Here is a 9,964-nt window from a genome sequence, read left to right as displayed (position 1 = left end):
GCCAAGAATCTGCAAAGCTGTCATTGCTGCATGTGGAGGATTTTTTGATGAGAACTCTTTGAAGTAGTTTAAGAAGTTCTGAAAATGTTTTTCAAATTGTAATCGTAATTTTTCACATTATTAATGTCTTGACTATACATTGTAATCGGTTGAATGCCACTTTGGTGAATAAAAGTACCAATTTCTTTCCATAAGAACAAAATCTGTACATTATTCCAAACTTTTGGCCGCCAGTGTACAACATTTTATCATCAATTGTCGAAAACATATTTTTCTGATGATTTGTTTAGCATGCTTTTGCTGCTAGATTTTGTTCTGGACATCTAAGATATAACATTAGATTATTCAACCAAGCAAGCTCACAGACAAGTAAAAAATGTCTCATTTAGTAGAAAACTGCCTAATGTAAAAGCAGATATAAAGTTTTTAACTATTTGGGGCTTACAGCAGCAGTGATTGGCGCATAAATAAAGTTTGTATATGATGACTTACAGAAATCATATTTCACTTTGTGATTCTTTTGAAAATCTTTAGAACTGTGTTATTAGGGCAACAAAATAAACTGTACAGTCCCATTCCTAAAAATAAGAGCGTTCATTTGGTATATGACTTTTCCATTTAGGTGCTATGTGAAGGACTTTTATTTTTATAAAAAATATTTCTACCCTATTCCATCTAGGGGGTGCTAATTTTTCAACGCAAATGTTTTGAGGCCTTATTTTGTAATTTGTCACATAAATGCAGAAGCTCAGATTTTAAGCTTTCAAATGATACCTCATATGCCTGATTTACACAGTATGTGTATGGAAACGTTAACGTTTTAAGCATAAGTTTTTTTCGCGATATAGCACCCCAAACAGAGTTTAAGGGGTTAGGTAAGCATGTGAGCAGTATGAATAGATTCCGGACATACTCAAGAGAGTCTGTGTTTCTCAATGCTAAGAATGCAGTCTTGCCTAACTACCTTGAAAGAGCGAAACTTGTAGACTTGAGGATGTAAAACGCATCTATTTTTGCGATGAGTTTTGTGATGTGTGGCAATATGTAGATTCAACCTCTTATTTGTTTTCTTTTTAGAAGTGGGTGATGACGTTAAACAAGTCCACACGAATGTAAGAACTTATTTACTGAGATAACAATCTGCACTTTTACCATGGGAGAGAGTGTAACGGTCAACTAGCATATGTGTTACGACAGTAAATCACTGTAGCGGATAACATACAAATGAATGGGAAGAGCCGTAAACTGACACCTCCCTGACGAAAATTGTCTGTGACTTCTCTTATAAAACAGTAACTTTATTGTAGTAAACTAAACATATTCCTCATTCCAAAAGGGTTGTTGAGTGTAAAACATGTTGAAGATTAGTGGACAGGCGGTCGGTCAATCATTAGGTGATGTGCTGTTTCCTCACAAAAACAGTTTATTCAGCACACACTGATGCATCTCCTCCATAGACATCGAGTAAAAAAAGGCATCTTGCCTCCTCGCCAGGGTACTGCCCATAGAATGTCTATGGGACTGCTGCGTTATGCTATTTTATGCTAAACTTGTAGGCTCCCCTATTAGAAGGGTTCTACTGACCCCTGACCAGAATATATGACCTAAGAATAACAACCGCGAAAATGATCTACTCTGGTTTTGTTAAGCACATTTAACAAATTTCTTGGTATATATACGGAGTGTCTATTTACACCCCGGTGTAAATAGCATCTGCCACGCAAGCCAGCTATTTGCACCCCAATAGTCTGGTGGAACCACTGAAATATGCGGCAAACTGATCAGTAGATGTCGCTGCAGTGGCTTAGGCTGTAGAAATGGTGTGTGATTGTGCTGTCCTAGCGACTGCGGATCAAATCCAACTTCTGTCCCACTCTTTTCCCCATTCGATTTCCTGTTTCCACTCGTAATATTTCCTTTAATACTATTTAAAATAATAGATAAAAATGAATATAAATGTTGATTTCATCGCAGTGATTTGGTCACGGCGAATGTCGAGGTGTGCAGAGAAGGGTTTGGTCCGGAGGCGGGGTCTGTCGATCGCACTCGTTCCCGCGGCTCGGCAACGTTTGTGTGTAGACTGCATCTCTGTCTTTTACTAGTAATATTGTAGTAACCATGTTCTTTGTTAGAAACCATAGCTTTAATGCAATTAACAATGGTGTTGTTAGTACAGTAATATGGTGCTAATATAGTAACCATGGTTAATTTTGTGGTTACTGTAAATTTACAAAAAATACCATGGTGAAGCCATGGTTACAGTAGTAAAACCGAGGTAAGGTTAAGGTTATGTTTACTGGTAGAGGTTAATGTATTGTGTCTGTGGGACTCTAAATAAACACAATAGACACACTGCAGTGATGCCAATATATATATATATATATATATATATATATATATATATATATATATATATATATATATATATAACATAATTGAAAGAAGCAATAGTCCCGCCCCAAACTCAGGTTGTGAGTTGTTGTGTCTGGCTGGTCGGGCTGCTTAATCAGGAATATTATAGCGCCACAGAGACACAGTGTTTACTGTTTCCAAGAAAATTAACTTACCGATTACTTATAGTTGTCTCTTTATATTAACTTGGGATAAAATAAATTATTTTAATACCGAAAAAGTTACACACTTCAGCTTTATGTTCTTTTAAATTTTAACAAGATGCAGCATTCCTGCACGAGACACTGAAAAAACTATGAGATGTGGTGTGCAATGGTCAAAGACCTCAGTAGCATATGTTTATATAGAAAAACAATTGAAAAACAGCGTGCACAGGGGCAATAGCATTTTCTTTGTGATGGGCCCGTTAGGGGAGACGTATAGCCTATCATTAATGATTGATAGTTAATCAAATTATAGAGTTTATACCATTTGCGGTTATATATCGTTTCTGCTGCTTGATTAAATCAGTTCCTTTGTTGTTGTTGTTCCTTGGTTCCGGTAGATTTTATCCTAGAATGTTTATTGGACTTCTACAATAGTTTTATAATGCTTTTTCTTGCAGTTTTGAATGTTTTTAAAGTATTTTTGTTTAGTTTTTTTATATTTATCCCCTTTTCTCCCCATTTGGAATGCCCAATTTCCACTACTTAGTAGGTCCTTGTGGTGGTGCGGTTACTCACCTCAATCCGAGTGATGGAGGACAAGTCTCAGTTGCCTCTGCTTCTGAGACCGTCAATCCGTGCATCTTATCACGTGACTCGTTCTGCATGACACCGCAGAGACTCCGCATATGGAGGCTCATGCTATTCTCCGCGATCCACTCACAACTTACCATGCGGCAATTGAGAGCGAGAACCACTAATCGCGACCACGAGGAGGTTATGTGACTCTACACTCCCTAGCAACCGGGCCAATTTGGTTACTTAGGAGACCTGGCTGAAGTCACTCAGCACACCCTGGATTCCATCTCACGACTCTAGGGGTGGTAGATTTTAAAGTTTATAATTAAAATGCTAAAGCAACTCACATAATTTTATCAGATATATTATATAATATGTTTATAAGGTAATGTAGCTACCAGTTATTAGCTGTAAGATTAGCATGTAAATAACCTTGCTGATCTGTATCACTTGTATCGCTTACACAATAGACTGATTGGTCTTGGATTCATCAGTATGTATTTCTTAGTCTTGGAAAAATAGTTATTTCTAAATCTTGTTTTATTGTTACATTATGGTTTTTAACATATTTCCAGCTCAATCATCATAGTGCCTATACTCAAATGAGGATAAGAAAATACTGTATATATGTACTGTATATATTTAAATGTTAAATGTCCAGGGAAATAATGGAGAAAAACATATGGAATGCTTTCACTCTCATCACTGTATTTGTCTGCCCTTCTGAACTGGAAAAATAAACTAAATGATGACTTCCTTGAATGTCAATCAAGCCTGATGAAAATATACAATTGATAAAAGCTTCATGAACAAAAGACTTGTGTTTGCTGGCTAATCGAGAAAGAATAGCCAAATGTGTTACATGGTTTATAAATGTTGGTTCCACCAATAAAATTATGATGACTCCATTAATAATTCAAAAAGAAAAACACACACACCCACACACCCACACACACACATACACACATGCAAATGACATGTGCTGGAATGCACAACTACAGCTCTGCTGAGCATTTGTCAGGGCTGACAGGTCACACAATCTTTAACCTTAGTTTGAGGCCAAGTATACATTCTCATCTGAGAGCCTCTTGGGAAAATAAACAAACACTGATCTAAACCCCCCGTTTGGAATATAACAAAGCCTTGGAGAATAGATTTCCTTTGACATATTTCCTTCAAGAGGACAAAGCAAAATACAACCACAGTATTTTCCATTCCTATGGGTCACTTTCACACTATTAAACCTGATGACACTTCGAAAGTGCTCAAGTGCTCCTGTCTGCTCCTTATACCTTAAGGAAATGCATGTTCCTCCACTCAAAAGGGAAGCAAAACTCTGGTGACTTAATTTTCTCATGCAGGACATAATTACAAAAACAGGTTATTTTGTTGGTGACTGCTCTATTTTTTGACAGACTCATTTCTCAAGAAAACGTATTTCCTCACCAATGTGACGATAGTTGTGGGAGTTAGCGAGTTCAAACAACAACATGAAAAGGTGTTGATGGGAGGTCACGCAAATTTGATTTTTTAGCCTGAATTTAGTTGACAAGTTTGCTGTAGCTCAACATAATGGTAGCAAAGCTAAACAATGGGTTTGATTCCCAGGAAGCTATTGGGGCTAATTCTTTGCCTTTTACTTGCTTAACTTGCAGCTGGTGCTGTGTTGACTCAGGAAGTTTACCAAAGCAATATGAGTAAGACTATTAATAGTCACACAGTTAGAGACAGACTGATGGTGCAGTAGTCCAAAAGCTTCTATGGGAAAACACAAACTCTAAACAGAAGAAACCACTGGTGTGCAGTCTGGTCACAGCCTAGGTTATGACCTCACATACCATAGCAACCCACAGGCTCCAGCCAAGTTCAAAATGTGTGAACTTAAAAGGAATGATAGCAAAGGAGCATTAAAAGGGGTAGAGAAAACACTGATATGTTGAATTGTTCAATCCCTTGGGTATACATTCTCGGTATGTGAAAATTTGCCTTCCCAGAGACTTTTTTCTTTTACCAGGGCATGATCTTTCTATATCAGCTTTGTACCCCAAAGAAAGGAAATGCTGCTTAGTGGATGAGACAGATTCTTAGATAAATGCATTTAACTTGGTCAGGCCATTCATTTTTGATACCCATGAGAAAATTTATATTAAGTTCCTGTTTTCAAATGGACAAACCAGTATGATTTTTTCTTTCTTTCGTGGAACACAAAGGGAGATGTTAAGCAGGGTGTTAGGGGACTGACAGCCTCAGTGAACATTCACTTTCTTTGTGTGGGGGAAAAATGCAATGGAAAACTCATACTGGTTGACCACTATCCGAATATTAGGAAGATGTGTGGCGGGATGTGTGGGTTGTTCCTTTAGCTCTACTGGTAGAGCATGGCGCTAGCAATGCCAATGTCATGGGTTTGATTCCCAGGGAACACATGAACTAATACAATGTAAATACCTTGAATGCACTGTAAGTCACACTGGAAAAAAGCATCTGCCAAATGCATATATGTAAATGTGTCTATGGTGGTTATGACCCTGAACTGGGAAATCATGAAGGTTGTTGTACGTTCAATGTTCAATGACAAGACTTGGGTTATAGACCCTTGGATATAATGTGCCCAAAAGACCAGGTTAAACTTTTTACATCCAACGTGTTATTTATATCTTCACATCACCACAGCAACAGACTTATGTCATGATAATGACCACTGATGTCAGTCATCTCTCCTTGAAACAATCCCTGTTTTTGTGAAGAATCGTTACGTAGATAGTACACTTAATGTCTTTGCCTCCCTGCCTTTGAGCTCCTTCACTCTTCAGACTTTCACAGCCACCACCCTTGTGTTTAAGGGACAATAGCCCCTCTCATGCAAGCAGACAACTCCAAAAAAAAAAAAAAAAAAAAAACAGGGTACAGAATGGAAAGAATGACTTCTTTCCTATTTCCTTCCTTCTAACTGTTGTAGAAGCAAAAGCATGGGTCTTTCCATTACTTAAAGAAAGCAAGGCAACACATTTGATTGCTTGACTGATATAAACCATTCAGGAGGGTTATCAGTAGTGGTCAACTGACATATCGCTGAGGCAGATACATTTTCCCATTTGGCCGATTTTGTTCTTGAGGGTGCCAAAATCGCCTGCTTGCATGTGAAGTGACTGAGACATGTAAACTACCAGTCACGGTTCGTTTTGTTGTTATGTGCCATCATGTTACTACAATAATAGACTGGTGTGCAACACAGTGTCATTTAAACGATCCACATATCAGAGCTGCGGCAGACGCTTTTGAGCTCATAATGTTAAAGTGCTCGCCTTGTTTCATTCTCCTTCTCTCTCCTCAACAGTTCCCTGTAACTTTTAACTGCCTTGTCTAATGATAAAAAAGCAAATATCGATAAAAATACTGTATGTGCATATCTCTTTTAAACAGATGTAATAAGCCAACCTCACACAACTTCAGCAGATCCAGCATCCTGTGGAGCGCTCATTTATTTACCTCTAAAGCACGTATTCTAACAGCCTCTCATCAACAGTTCCCTGTAACTTTTTTAATGATAAAAGGCAAATACGGTATCAATAAAACTTGTATTATATACCATTTGCAAATATGCAGATGTCTCGTTAAAACAGATGTCATTCACGAACAGGCGCGGTCTGGCCATTGGGAGAACCGGGACTTTTCCCAGTGGGCCGGCCGTGAAATGGGGCTGCCTGGACCGCCACGTTATGCAGAACGTGCCACAAAACGGTGCCATGATATGTGGAAGGGGGCAGCGATATGCAGATAAGGACATATAGTGCTAAATAAGAGTTTATTAATTTTTTTACATTTTTTTATTTTTTTAGCAATTTTATGTTTATGTTATTTACTCTATTAAATTGTGTGATATATCGGTATTGTACCCTGCTCTCTGGATATCGGCATCGGCCATTAAAAAGCCCATATCGGTCGACCACTAGCTATCAGTAAAGATGTTGCATGTAGATGAAAGTGTTTAGGAGCTGCAGATAGCAAATTATTAAAGTTTGGTTCATCTTTGTGTGTGTGAGTGACAGGCATTTGTATTGTGTGGAAATTTGTGGTGCTTTCTGCAGAATTATGTGGACAGATTATAATAAGGTAAAGACATGTTTTAACAAACAAGAGGAAATGAGCCAAAAATTTGGAGGCTTTCTGCTCTGTTCTTTTCTCAGTTTAGAATCAAGAATTTCGGTTGTGCAGTCGATTTAGTGCATCAATTTAGGTAAATTAATTATATGAAAAATAATGTGCAAAAAAATCAACATAATTGATCTCGCCAGCAATTTGAGATCGATGTATAGACCACCTTAATTTTTTTGCGAATTTGTGGCAGTTGGGGGCAGTCAGCGCTTGTACAGGCAATGCGCCTCATAAAAACTAACAAGAGCAGGCAGCACAGCCTTCCACAAATGACTCTTGCTTGACAGCTGATTTAGCAGAGACGGGCCACTTCTACTAAAATGAATGGGAGACACTGGAACACCCAACAGTCAACAGATGTAGAAAGGAAGTCCTGCCTAATAGGTAAAAGAGCCAATCATCTTTTAGATACAGACATCACCTGTCAATTAAACCGAGAATGTGTATGCGCATTAGCTATACAAGCTGGGAAAATTGCGTTTTGTATCATAATCTTGACCAGCTGTTTTGGAGATTTCGGTCTTTCCCCATTTAAGTAGATAGGAGCTGCACTTTTATGACTTGAAATAGCTTCCCGGGAGTGTTCCAAAGATGGCCACCAGTGGACTGTCTACAGTGTTTAAATAATATTTTTTTTATTAAATTACATGCTTTGCAGGCCCCCCCAAATTGTATTGTCATGCCGTTCACCCTAAACCTAATGAAATGTGCTGAAAATAATTTTCTGCAGAAAAACAATGGCGTCCAGTGGAATGCGTGTGTGGATAGTGTATATGGAGTGGCTCATTGCACTTTGGAGCCAACATGTGTCATGTTTATTCTGTTGGTTCATGTTTTTCATGTCTTTTTGTTTTGAAAATCTTGTTCCTGTTCAAGTCATGTGGTGTCATGTCATGTGATTTCTTGTTCCCTCATGTGATCTTGTCATGTGTTTCCCCTGTTCATGTGTCTTGTTTTCATTGGTTTATTGTCTAGTTATCTTGTTATCAGTTCTGTCTTTTTATTGATTAACTTGTTCGTCTTGTTACCCTTGTCCATGTATCTAAGCCTCTTGTTTGCCATTGTGATGGTCAATTGTACAAGATCATTTATCTGTAATGAATGTTTACAAAAATATTTAATGTCTATCTATTTCATACTTAGTTGTGTAATAAGTTTAGTTAGCTGGTCATTATTGCAAAAAAACAAAAAAACAGACAAGAACATTATGCCTTACTTAACCGTCTATTAAAATCTATTTATAAACTTTCACACGTGTAATAAGCAACTGTTATGAGCGTGTTCTTACCTCCAATTTCTGCTGGAGAATTGCCAAGCCATATTGTCCATATCCCCGCAAATGTGGTCTCATCCAAACCTTTCGGTGCTTTTTCTTCTGCTTCTCTTCATGTGCAACCGCAAACGATAAGGCACAAATTGCAACCTCTTCCGTGAAACACTGATTGTTGTTCATGGTTATTGTTTAGGCAGAGGCTATTTGCACTAAGTTTACTGTGTTTCTTTTGAGTCCCACAGACACACTACACAAACACCTACCCTTAAACCTAACCATAACCTTCCTGTACATTTTGACTGTATAATGTTCTAGAGTTGATTATATGGTTCTTTGGAGATTAAAATGTTCATGATGTGTATTGGTTTCAGTACATACTAAATAGTATTGGTAAATGGTTTTCTAGAGAATTATAATTTTTTTGTGGAACTTAAATGGCATTAGGTTAGGTCTAATTGGAACCTTTATTTTTAAGAGTAAAGTACAGTAATTCACACATCAAAACAGTGCTATTCTCTAGTTTTATGTATTATTTGTTTTGAGACTGCTGGTGTAAAGGCAGGTCTTATGCAACTTATAGTATGCCTAATAACATGCTTGAACTTTTAACTCAGTATTACTTTTTCTCCTAGACATGTGAATGGTGCTGATTGCAGAACAAGACATTCTCTTTGACAGAGCGTGTCAAACACAAACCACACTCTATGGGCTGAGAACAGACATGTATGCCGTATATGCTTTACTAAAGATTGCTTTTATCTTGTCTTTTAACATTATACATTTTACAACATATTAATAGTCCTAGCAAATATTTATTTATTTTTTTGTCTTTTTTTTTTTTTAAATCGCTTTTACAGTAATGCACTTACAAGGGAAGCGAATGGGACCAGTATATAAACATTAAAATATAAACTGTCAAGTTATTTTTATTCGTATAGCGCCTTTCACAACACACATCATTTCAAAGCAGCTTTACAGAAAATCATGCATTAACAGAAAATGAAACCGTAATACCTATAAAGTCTTAGAGTCATCATTGTGTAGTTTGATTAAATACGATTATGAAGTGTGTATAAAAATAAGTAATTAAATAATAATTGTATTTAGTACCCCTGTGAGCAAGCTGAAGGCGACTGTGGCAAAGAACACAAAACTCCATAAGATGTTGGTTTATGGAGAAAAATAACCTCTGGGAGAAACCAGGCTCACTGTGGGGGCCAGTTCTCCTCAGGCTAACATCATGAATATAATGCCAGAATTACTTATTTATGTGCAGTGCAAGTCATGGTTTAAAATGATTTAAGTAAGCGTTAAGGGCCAGTGTTTAAACAAAGATTTTGTAAGAACTGTAAGATTAATGACTAATGTCTTTGAAGTTTATCCTGGATTAACTGTAGAAGTT

Source organism: Myxocyprinus asiaticus, chromosome 31, assembly GCF_019703515.2.
Source record: "Myxocyprinus asiaticus isolate MX2 ecotype Aquarium Trade chromosome 31, UBuf_Myxa_2, whole genome shotgun sequence".
Classification (NCBI taxonomy): domain Eukaryota; kingdom Metazoa; phylum Chordata; class Actinopteri; order Cypriniformes; family Catostomidae; genus Myxocyprinus; species Myxocyprinus asiaticus.
The sequence above is the reverse complement of the archived record's forward strand: the minus strand, read 5'-3'. Positions refer to the sequence as shown.